Here is a 10083-nt window from a genome sequence, read left to right as displayed (position 1 = left end):
GCTTTGAATGCGTCTTATCACTCGTCATGCATTTTGCTGAGTGCTTGCTTGGTACATTGTTATCTCTACGTACGTTAGCACAAAGCCACATTTCTCCTTGAGAAAGCATCTAATTACGCATTTACAGAAAAGCGAAGGTTACACATCTGTCATGAAAACATTTGTTAGTAAACCGCGGTAGCCTTTTGATCTCACGTTCTGAGGCTTATCAGTACGTCCTTCCTCAGCTAGCTCCGCGCTTGGAAACATTTTTGTCTGTCCTCCCTTGTGCAGCTGCTGGCCTTCAAGCATCAAAGCTTATCGTGTTCCCTTTACAAAAGCATGGTGTACCCTTTCCCTTGTGAACGTGGATCGGAATTTGCGTCCTTCCTGTGCGTGTGTTATCAAGTTATGACTCAAGCTTTCTATGGCCTTCTACTTCCAGCTGCATTAGAAATAAATGTTTCTGCTTGTCCCCATCCTTGCTTCTATGCATCCTATCCTGGGCTCTCTATTTGGACATCATGAGCATTCTAGGCCTGTATTCTTTCCTGGTCATGCACGATTCTGCACATTTTCCTCCTAATTTATGTATTAGCATAAGTGGGCCTTCTCCTTTTTCCATATTTTCAGTAACACCTTCCATTTTTACTTACTTTTTGCCAACTTTGGTTTGTCACCTTTTGACATAGATTTTCCAAATTATTTCTGTCCTTTTCCTTTTTATCCACATGTGGTTCAGTCCAGCACGTTAACTTTTGATTTGCTAATCTGTAGGGTTTTCCCTCGCTCTAGCTAGCTAAACTTAGATTACTTTCAAATTGCCTTAATGCTTAAAAGAACTGAACAGCTCTTGTTTTCTGCCCATCAGATTATCCTTCTGATGTTTTGTATTGCTTTGGTTGAATGGTTAGTCCTTTTGATGTTGGTTCATTTGTATCTTATCGTTCGCCTTGGTCAACCAATGGTGATTCTGTATCTTGATAACTTGGATGAGAGACATGTGAAAGAGAAATTAGATATGTTCAGAGAAGTGAGGTAGAGAGTTGTGAGCTAAGGACAAGGCTACAAGGGAGATAGAGGTGTGTAGCATAGAGTGAGATAAGGTTGACAGCGAAGTTAAGTAAATAGAGGAGAGGTACAGGAGGATGAGATGTAAAAAAACAATTAGGTATACAGAAAGAGGTACGGGAGAGAGAGTTGAGGTAGCAAGAGGGGGTTAGAGAGGATACATTAAGGTAAAAACACCCAGTGGTAGAGAGAGAGAGGCAAAGCCGTGCGAGAGACGGAGAGAGGTTAAAATGAGTAATATTGAGAAAGAGAATAGGGAGACACAGTTAAGGCAGACAGAAAGGTGGGTAGGTAACGATGTAGAGATAAGTAGAGAAAGAGGTAAAGAAATGGGTGAGATAAAACATAGAAAGATTATGTTTATTCTAATTGCCAGCAAGTCCTTGAGAGCGAGGGAGTTAAAGTTGGGCAGTCCAGACATACACATGAAGTTATTGTTAAGTATGCCCAGCTGTAAAATTAGAAAAGGTCCGATTTTTTTCATACACACCATTATTATGAAGTACATTTTGACTGTCTAAATCGCACTACTGGGGGATGGGTCAGTGAGGGGCCTTGGTAGGTGAGGGGAGGGGGCCAGTGCTTAATTTGTTAAAGAATAGGTGTGGGGCTCAAGGATTTTCTAAGAAGCCCGCTAGTCTGTTTCTAATCGAGGACTGCTGTGTCGAGCGATTGCCCAGGTGTGCGGAGACAAGAGTGTTTTGGGGAACTTTCTTTCCCCGCACCTGCGGAAACGCACTTGGTCCAGGTGCTGGGTCCACGCGCAAGGTCGGGCACCGAGCCGCCAGACTACAGCTGAGATCAGGCATCACTGCCGACGCTGCTGTCACATTTAATGAGCGCGCGTGGAGCATCGCGGTGGACAGCTGGCGCAAGTGCATCATCAGGTGACGGGCTTAAGGTTGTCCCGCCTGGGGTGAGCTCCGGTTCCGGGGCTGGAAAGCGTTCTCCGGGTGACAGAGCCGTCGTTGCCGATCCGGCCGCACGGTGGCAGCACTAACGCCAATGATCTCTAAGGGGGCCGCCTGGCAGCGGAGCCGGGGCAGCAGTGCTGCTAACGCTGCTGTCAAGGCAGCCTGCAGAGCCGTGCCCAGACCTGGCTCTGCCGCTGCTGCACCGAGAGAAGACTTACCGGAGCACCGCCGCTCTCGGCGGAACATGTGAATGGGACAGGTAAGGTCTTCACTCCTCCCCGCCGGTATGTACATGTTTTCTTCTTGCGCGTCTCAAATGCAGGCGCGTCTGCGATAACCTGCACCCCGAGATCCGACTTGGCCATAAACGCACCCTGCATGCACCGCCGGCCGTGGCAGCGCTCAGGATGCATCTTTGCTGAGGATAAGGGTTGTGTGGTGCAGTGCACGGTGCTAGTTGTGCGAGATGTGTGTCTGCTGTGACCAGCGGGCAGTAGCCGGGCCTCGGCTCCCCCCGGTCACAGCAGGTGGATTGCATGACGGAGATCAGACATCAGACTGTGACACCAGGAGGCAGACGCCACTCGAGTGTCGCCTCTTGAGCTCGCGCTCGCAGGGCATCCTCTGCAGGAGAGCTCGCAACCCCGGGGAGCCGGTTTGTAGCGCCCTTTGTTTGCACGTTCTCCGCGCACAGTCTGGCTGAACGAGCACCCCGCAGAGCACGGTGATTGTAGGGCACCGCCGAGGTCATAGTTTCCTCGCGGACACCTCTTATTACTTGCGCCATTGCAGCCTTCAAGCACAGGATGCCACTGTGTGACATTTGCCACATACCTCTACTGCCACTCTGACATCACAGAGCTGATGGAAACAAACGAATTGCTTCGCAGGGTTTGGTCCCTCTCCCTTGCACAGCAGGTACTCGTACGGCAAGTAACAGATGGATACGACATTGTCGTTCTCTTTATATAACCAGTTAGTGTATTTTTCTAATCCCCTAGGTGTTTTTGTAACTGTCTTTGTCCCCTTATTAACACCCCTGCAATACTGAGTCCGCTTGAATAAAGATAACTTGAGAAACACCCTTTCCTGATAGCTTAATAGACAAACAACAGCTCATTAAAGGCCCATCCCTGGCTTTGGAGGGTTAAACATCCTCGAAACCAGCCGCACGCTTTCTGATAATGCAATGTTTGGCAATAAAGGGGCTGGGAGCGACCAGCCGTCTGGAGGGTGGGGGATGGGCGGACTCATAAAGGGCAGTGACGATTTATGGCCGAAAGGCGGGCGATAAGTGTTAATTAGCCCATCGTCAATTCATTTTGCTGTCGTGTGGCTCCGCCGTAATGTGCACAAACAACTGGAAGACAACTAGACAGCATATCACACCGTCATGTGCTGTGTTTTGCACTAGCGTTAAAGGTGTAGATATCAAAAATACAAAGCGGGTGAGGTTCTTGAGAGCATGACTGCGTATTGCTCTGAGAGTACCCTTCCTCTTACAAATAACGTGCTTACACCTGTACCCATATTGCTGGTATGCACAGCAGCATCTTACCTCCGAAGAGTGTTAAGGCTAAAAGTGATTCCAGTCGGCGTGCCAGACTTCTGAGCATGCAGCCGGAGACACAGGGATGCTGGGTGACCGCTCTCTTGTGTATACTGACGCCACAGACGCAAACACTTTGATAACCTCTTTGTTTTGTTATATTTGTTTAGGTATTCAATTTCTACGTTTAAGCTGCTTTGCGTTTTTTTTTGTACACGGGTCACTGCAACAATTACATTTCTTTTTTCGCTTCAAAGTGTTACAGAGCCACGCTCGTGCAATTCCAAGTCTTGCAACTATAATAGTAAATGGAAAAAACCCTACCATAGGACGAGGAGCCTGATTTGAATAACATAATATTAATATTTTGATATCCCTTTTGGCATCCCAGAAATTTTCAATACCTAATAATTGAATCAATTCATAAAATACCGGACACCAGTAAAATGCTATTCTGGAACGTGCAGCAAAAATATTGGTAGAGCCTGCATTGATGATATTACAGAGAAAGCACTTAGAAGAATCTATAGGACGCCAGTTCTACAATCTAGGGGCACAGTAAAGATAATTTAGTGTTTTAAAACGATGGATTTTAAGTTGAGAGATATTAAGAATTATTTGTACAAGCTGAAAACTGTTCTTAATATTATCCTGAGTGATAGGTATACTCATATGCCTGGTCTATTTAGCAGCCGAAAGGTCAACGTTGTTTTCTTTGTTATTGATAAAAAAATACAGGCAACAAATATAAATAGACTCCCATTGAAGTGTCTTTATAAAATTATCTAAACATTCGTTGGGTGTCAGGTTAATCTCTTTCTGTGCAACTTTCTCTAAAAACTCCTGCAGCTGAACGTATCTAAAAATCCTTGATGAGGAATTGTGTACGGTCTTTCCAGGTTCTCAAACGATAATATGATACAATCTCTGACTACCTGTTCTAGAATTGATAAGTCTAGATCTTCCCAATTTCTTAAATACCTCATGTTAAAATGAGAGGAAAGTGAAAAATAAAGGAAGGCCTGTAATATAACAAAAAATTTGGAAGAGACATAAGATGTCAAAACTGACAGAGATAAAGAGAAACTTCGCCTTGTCCCACTGTTAATACAAATATCATCTGAAAGGGTGCCCATACAAAGTACACAAACTGTTAGAGAAGATTATAAAACTCTGATGCGGTTAAAAAAACCCAGAACCAATACCCATAAAATCCATAGCAGCCCACAGGATCTGCCAGGAGTCACTGCCAAGGGCCTTTTTCGGCACCCAACAAGATCGACCTTGCAGGTCTTGCAAGTTTCTCTACAGCTTCGAGCCCTGAGATAGTCAGATTAGTGTGGGAAGCGGTATCTCGTTGAGGTATAAATCCATGTTGCATAGGATAAACAAGTGAGGTGATAATCCAAGAAAGACAATTAGAAAGAAAACAAGTATATATTTTTGAGTCTGAATTAATGAGCAAGATCAGGCGATAAGAACCAAAATCTAGGGGTCCTGAAAAAAACAAGATATGTGTTTCATCCCAAAAGGATGGTACATCATGACAGAATGCTGCTGAATCGAGAAATGCAAGCAGCATTGGAATAAGAATATTACTAAAAACCTTATAAAAGTCAGTTGGAATCAAACCTGGGCCAGTTGCCTTACCAGCTGAGAGCTGGGATATAGCGTCCTCTACCTTATATGTGTGACACAGGAATCCAAAATACATCGTTGTTGGTCAGTTAAATTTTGTAAATGGACAGATTTCGAGACGTTGTCTATTTCTTCTTGAAAAACTATACATTTATCCATGCAAAGAATGTCATAAAATTGCCAGAATACCTCAAGTATACCAGGGCGACCTGGTATTAATTCACTAGCAGTGTTTAAGATATTTATAATTGCGTTTCTGTTCTGTCTTTGGCTTGAAATGCCATGAGGTTTGAAAACAGTGGTGTTTCCAGATCCGCAAGTTTGAAAAGCCTGTGTTCTATTATAACTCCTATCTTAGATTCTTTTTAGGTCAAGCCTCGGCAGTGCATGCGCTGTCTCTGCGAGACATGCTGTGTTCAGTATAGGGGTTTAAGCCACGCTCACTCGTGCCATTTGTTCCTTGTTGTGCTTGTCTTAAATGCTTCACTTTTATTGGTGCATTGTGCTAAATGTCCCTCCTTTGTGTGCTAAGTTCCTGCCCAGGGAGCATTCACTAAGAGAACATTTTTGTTGGCCACCACACTAAGTCACGCTTCCTCCTGCGTGTGATGGCACCGCCCCCCCCTCCTCCTGTCTGATTTCAGTTTTCCTTTTAATCCGAGCCGCGATCTTTTTTTCTCGCGGCTCGGCGCCATGCTTCATGTTCAATGGTATGTTTTATTTAACTATTGAGCCTTGTTTTCGTTTTGTGGCTCTCCTTCTGGCTCATGCTTATAGCAACCGTGGCGCTTTGAATCGTTCTGCTTATATCAACTGTTTTACTTTTCATTTTAAATTTATGTGGCAAGAAAACTCCAGTTAGGAATTTACAACGCTAATAGCTCTAACTTGACGAAACACGAGACCCATTACATTGCGAATGCTTGTTTTAATAATATTTGTGTAGTTACAAACTGACCATAAATGAGGGAGAGACTGAAATGTTAAACTGGATCTCTAAGGAAGGATGAGTAGGCTTCCAAGTTGTTTCTTTGATTTTTACCAAAATAGGTGCATGGGAATACACAAAATGTGTTTTAATTAGATCGTTAAATGTAGGGAATCAGATTGTTAAACTATGTGACAGAGAGACCACAATAAAGTCTTGGTGTCAGCTGTGACTAAACTCGCACAAACATTATGATCCACAAAGATAAACTGATTTCTAACAAAGCATCATCCTTGGGAAACACTTGAGGCTTCATTAGAACTAATGTAGCATTCTGGGTGCCAGTTACCCTTCTAACATTGCAGGGAATAGTATTTACTGTGTGCACAATTTGCAAATTATTTTGAGTTTGAGACCTCAGCCTGGGAGATAACACGCTAAAATCATTCATTTCCCCAATTCCAAGGAGTCCAAATTAACATTTTGTGCTGTTTATCCGCAAAATTGATGCCAGGTTTTCATGGCAAAATCGTGCTGACAAAAACGCTCCAGATGTGCAATTAACACTGAGCTAGACAAACAGATCAGAAATATGTTAAAGGTAAACACCGCTATCTACAGAGAAATCGTTCCTTTCTCAAAGTATCCAAAAGCTGTCATCAGTGCAGTTGTTTTTGGCACTAATTGGAAGCAATACCTGCACAGCAGCTTCTTCAGGCAAAGATGTCTTTTGGAAGGAGGTGCATTTAAAAACAAACAAATCCTCCAAGGTCTTCTCAGTTGCAACTCTAGTACCCAGCTTTGCAGAAAATGTTCTTATAGCACTGTTAACAACTAAAACGTATTTGAAATCTCCAGGACTGCTACTCCAAAACTTAGTCAAAAGTCTCCATTTACAGTAGGCTTTGCACAGCTCTATTTTCTTGTAAATAATAAACTGCCCAGTTCTAGGTGGTCACGTGGTATTCCCTGGAGCACCACCAGCTTCCCTTGTTCATGTGACCTTGTACACCCTCCAGTCATAGGTAGGAAGATCCACAAGGGCAAGCATGCTTTTCTGTTTTAACCTTGACCCTACTTAGCACTTTGGCATCATTTGGAGACTGTTGCAACCAACCCTGGCCTTAGAGGTTGAAGTCAAAAGAAACCCTGTCCAGTGCTTAGTCTGGTAAGAATTCTTCAGCACATCATGCAGGAAAATGTTCTTATTCCCTTTCCCCAGCAGTTCTATCCTTGGGTTAAGTTTCTTATTTTGGGCATCTTCAGGGTACAACCTGTCTGTTATTGGTAATGACCTGATCAATCAATCAATCAATCAATCAATCATTGGATTTATAAAGCGCACTACGTACCCGTGAGGGTTTCAAGGCGCTGGGGGTGGGGAAGCTGGTGTTACTGGTCGAAGAACCAGGTCTTGAGGAGTCTTCTGAAGGTGAGTAGGTCTTGAGTCTGATGCAGGTTGGTGGGGTGGGTGTTCCAGATTTTGGCGGCGAGGTATGAGAAGGATCTGCCGCTGGAGGTCTTTCTTCGGATGCGGGGGACGACGGCGAGGGCAAGGTTGGTGGAGCGGAGCTGATGGGTGGGGGTGTAGAAGCTGAGTCTGTTGTTTAGGTAGGCTGGTCCGGTGTAGTGGAGCGCTTTGTGAGCGTGGGTAAGAAGCTTGAAAGTGATCCTTTTGTCCACGGGGAGCCAGTGAAGGTTTCTGAGGTGGTGGGAGATGTGGCTGTGGCGGGGTACATTGAGGATCAGCCGGGCGGAGGCGTTTTGGATGCGTTGGAGGCGTAGTAGGTCTTTTGCTGGGATGCCTGTGTAGAGTGCGTTGCCGTAGTCCAGCCTGCTGCTGACGAGGGCCTGTGTCACTGTTCTTCTTGTTTCTGTCGGGATCCACTTGTAGATTCTGCGGAGAATGCGGAATGTGTTGTAGCAGGAGGAGGAAACTGCGTTAACCTGTTTAGACAAGGTGAGGGAGGAGTCGAGGATGGAGCCCAGGTTGCGAGCGTGGTCGGACGGTGTCGGTGGGGTTCCTAGTGCGGTGGGCCACCAGGAGTTGTCCCAGGGGGAAGGGGTGGGTCAGAGGATGAGGACCTCCGTCTTGTCCGAGTTCAGTTTCAGACGGCTGTTTCTCATCCATTCGGCGATGGAATTCATTCCCTCATGGAGGTTGGTTTTGGCGGTGTGTGGGTTTTTGGTGAGTGAGAGGATGAGCTGGGTGTCGTCGGCGTAGGTGAGAATGTTGAGGGTGTGTTGTCGGGCCATTTGTGCGAGGGGGGCCATGTAGATGTTGAACAGCGTCGGGCTGAGGGATGAGCCTTGGGGGACGCCGCAGATGATGTCGGTGGCTTCGGAGCGGAAGGGGGGAGGCGGACTCTCTGGGTTCTGCCGGAGAGGAATGAGACGATCCAGTCGAGGGCTTTTCCTTGAATTCCGGTTTCGTGGAGGTGTGATTTCAGGGTGCGGTGGCAGACTGTGTCGAAGGCGGTAGATAGGTCCAGGAGGATGAGGGCTGATGTTTCGCCGTTGTCCATTTGGCGTCTGATGTCATCTGTGGCGGCGAGAAGGGCGGTTTCGGTGCTGTTAGTCAATAATAATAAAATGCATCCCCTCTCCTCTTCCCCCAGATGCTACTTCAAAGTGATCCAGTTCAGGCTAGTAACATTTCAGTGCATCCAAAAAGTTGTTATGATGTTCATTGTTGACTGCAAGGAGCTATCTTCTCCCCCATCACCCTTTTACCTGCTCACTTCAGACAACTAAACTTCAGACAGTAATTCCCGCCTATGGACTCAAACTCTCTTTAAATTGTTCCAATTGCTGTTCCTGCCCTACAGTGTGGAAGGGAAAATATATTAAAGGAATGTCCAGCAGCAGATTACACCTTGGAAAAACATGAAGCTACTTCTTTCCCCTCATCATGGCCAGTATGCTGCTTTCTATTGTTCAAGGAAATGCTGGCTGAGGCTGAGCAGGAAGGTTAAAATTAGGTGCGAAGTGACAGGAACACCAGCTAAGGACATATGTGCCTTTTGAGAAAATCTTAACCAGTCCCCCTTACAATATACATCACATTCCCAACTAGTAAAAGAATAACGGGCAATAAACAAAGGTTCTGAACATTGTTTGTTCCAGCACAGATTAAAGCTAGAAAATCAAAAATGTTACAGTACTTTTCATCAAAAATCACTTAGTTATATTTTTGATGCATTTTGCATATTGAAAACAAGTCCTGCAATCCACGCTGCAGGAAACCTGCCTTCCGAAATTACACATTGGATCAGAATTGCAAAAATAGTACACTTACTACTGTAGTTTCCGTCCGAGGGATGCCTCCAACAATAATATTTTGTCCTGATGATGACCCTGTTAAATAAATTTCAAATGTTGGGTCGAAACGTCAACATAAAATTGTAATGTGGACTGGACTTTGAAAAATGTCAGCAGATTCTAAACACCTACATTAGGGGTGTTCTCTAGGAGACTAAAATAGTTTTAGCCACATTTGTTTTTATTGCCTTGCAAATAGCACTGATGCACTTTATTGACATGTACTCACTTGCGCTGCATTGTCACTCTTTGGGAGCACCTGATATAGTACTTTACTTCAGTTGTTCATTTAAATATATTTTTCCTAAAAAAATGGATATAGTAATGAATAAACCTTAATGAGTCAGAGGGTTTTAGTGGTACAACCACCACCATTGCAGTTGAGGATTACACTTCTCCCAGGAAGACCATTGTTTGTTGTTACTATGGGTAGGCCAGCAAGACTAGCACTTCTGTAATCTAATTGGGAGATGACTAGAGATTGTACTGCTAACTGAAAATCCACTGGGGGCAGGAATGGTTTGATTTCCCTTAGAATTTTAATTTGGTAGTTGGCTCCCCTGATGGTTGCACTAATATGAATTTGCATATTTACATGTTTGTCCAGTGTTATGCCTAGAGATCTAGTAGTGTCAATAATGTTGGGGGGGGGGGAGTTGAGGGCTGTGAGTTGTGTAAGCTGT

At 44.7% G+C, this 10083-nt stretch overlaps 1 protein-coding gene across 3 annotated transcripts in view; it reads left to right on the top strand.

Moving 5' to 3' along the window:
- Nucleotides 1-2064: 2064 nt before the first annotated feature.
- CRACD (capping protein inhibiting regulator of actin dynamics) overlaps nt 2065-10083 on the top strand; it is an 801959-nt gene continuing 793940 nt past the window's right edge. For 2 of the 3 annotated variants that reach the window (XM_069200882.1, XM_069200863.1), the window contains exon 1: nt 2065-2223. The gene's annotated coding sequence lies outside the window, so the exon portion shown is untranslated. The remainder of the gene's footprint in view (nt 2224-10083) is intronic. The other variant, XM_069200873.1, reaches the window with a different exon arrangement.

Source organism: Pleurodeles waltl, chromosome 1_2, assembly GCF_031143425.1.
Source record: "Pleurodeles waltl isolate 20211129_DDA chromosome 1_2, aPleWal1.hap1.20221129, whole genome shotgun sequence".
In the NCBI taxonomy this organism is placed as follows: domain Eukaryota; kingdom Metazoa; phylum Chordata; class Amphibia; order Caudata; family Salamandridae; genus Pleurodeles; species Pleurodeles waltl.
The sequence above is the reverse complement of the archived record's forward strand: the minus strand, read 5'-3'. Positions and strand labels throughout refer to the sequence as shown.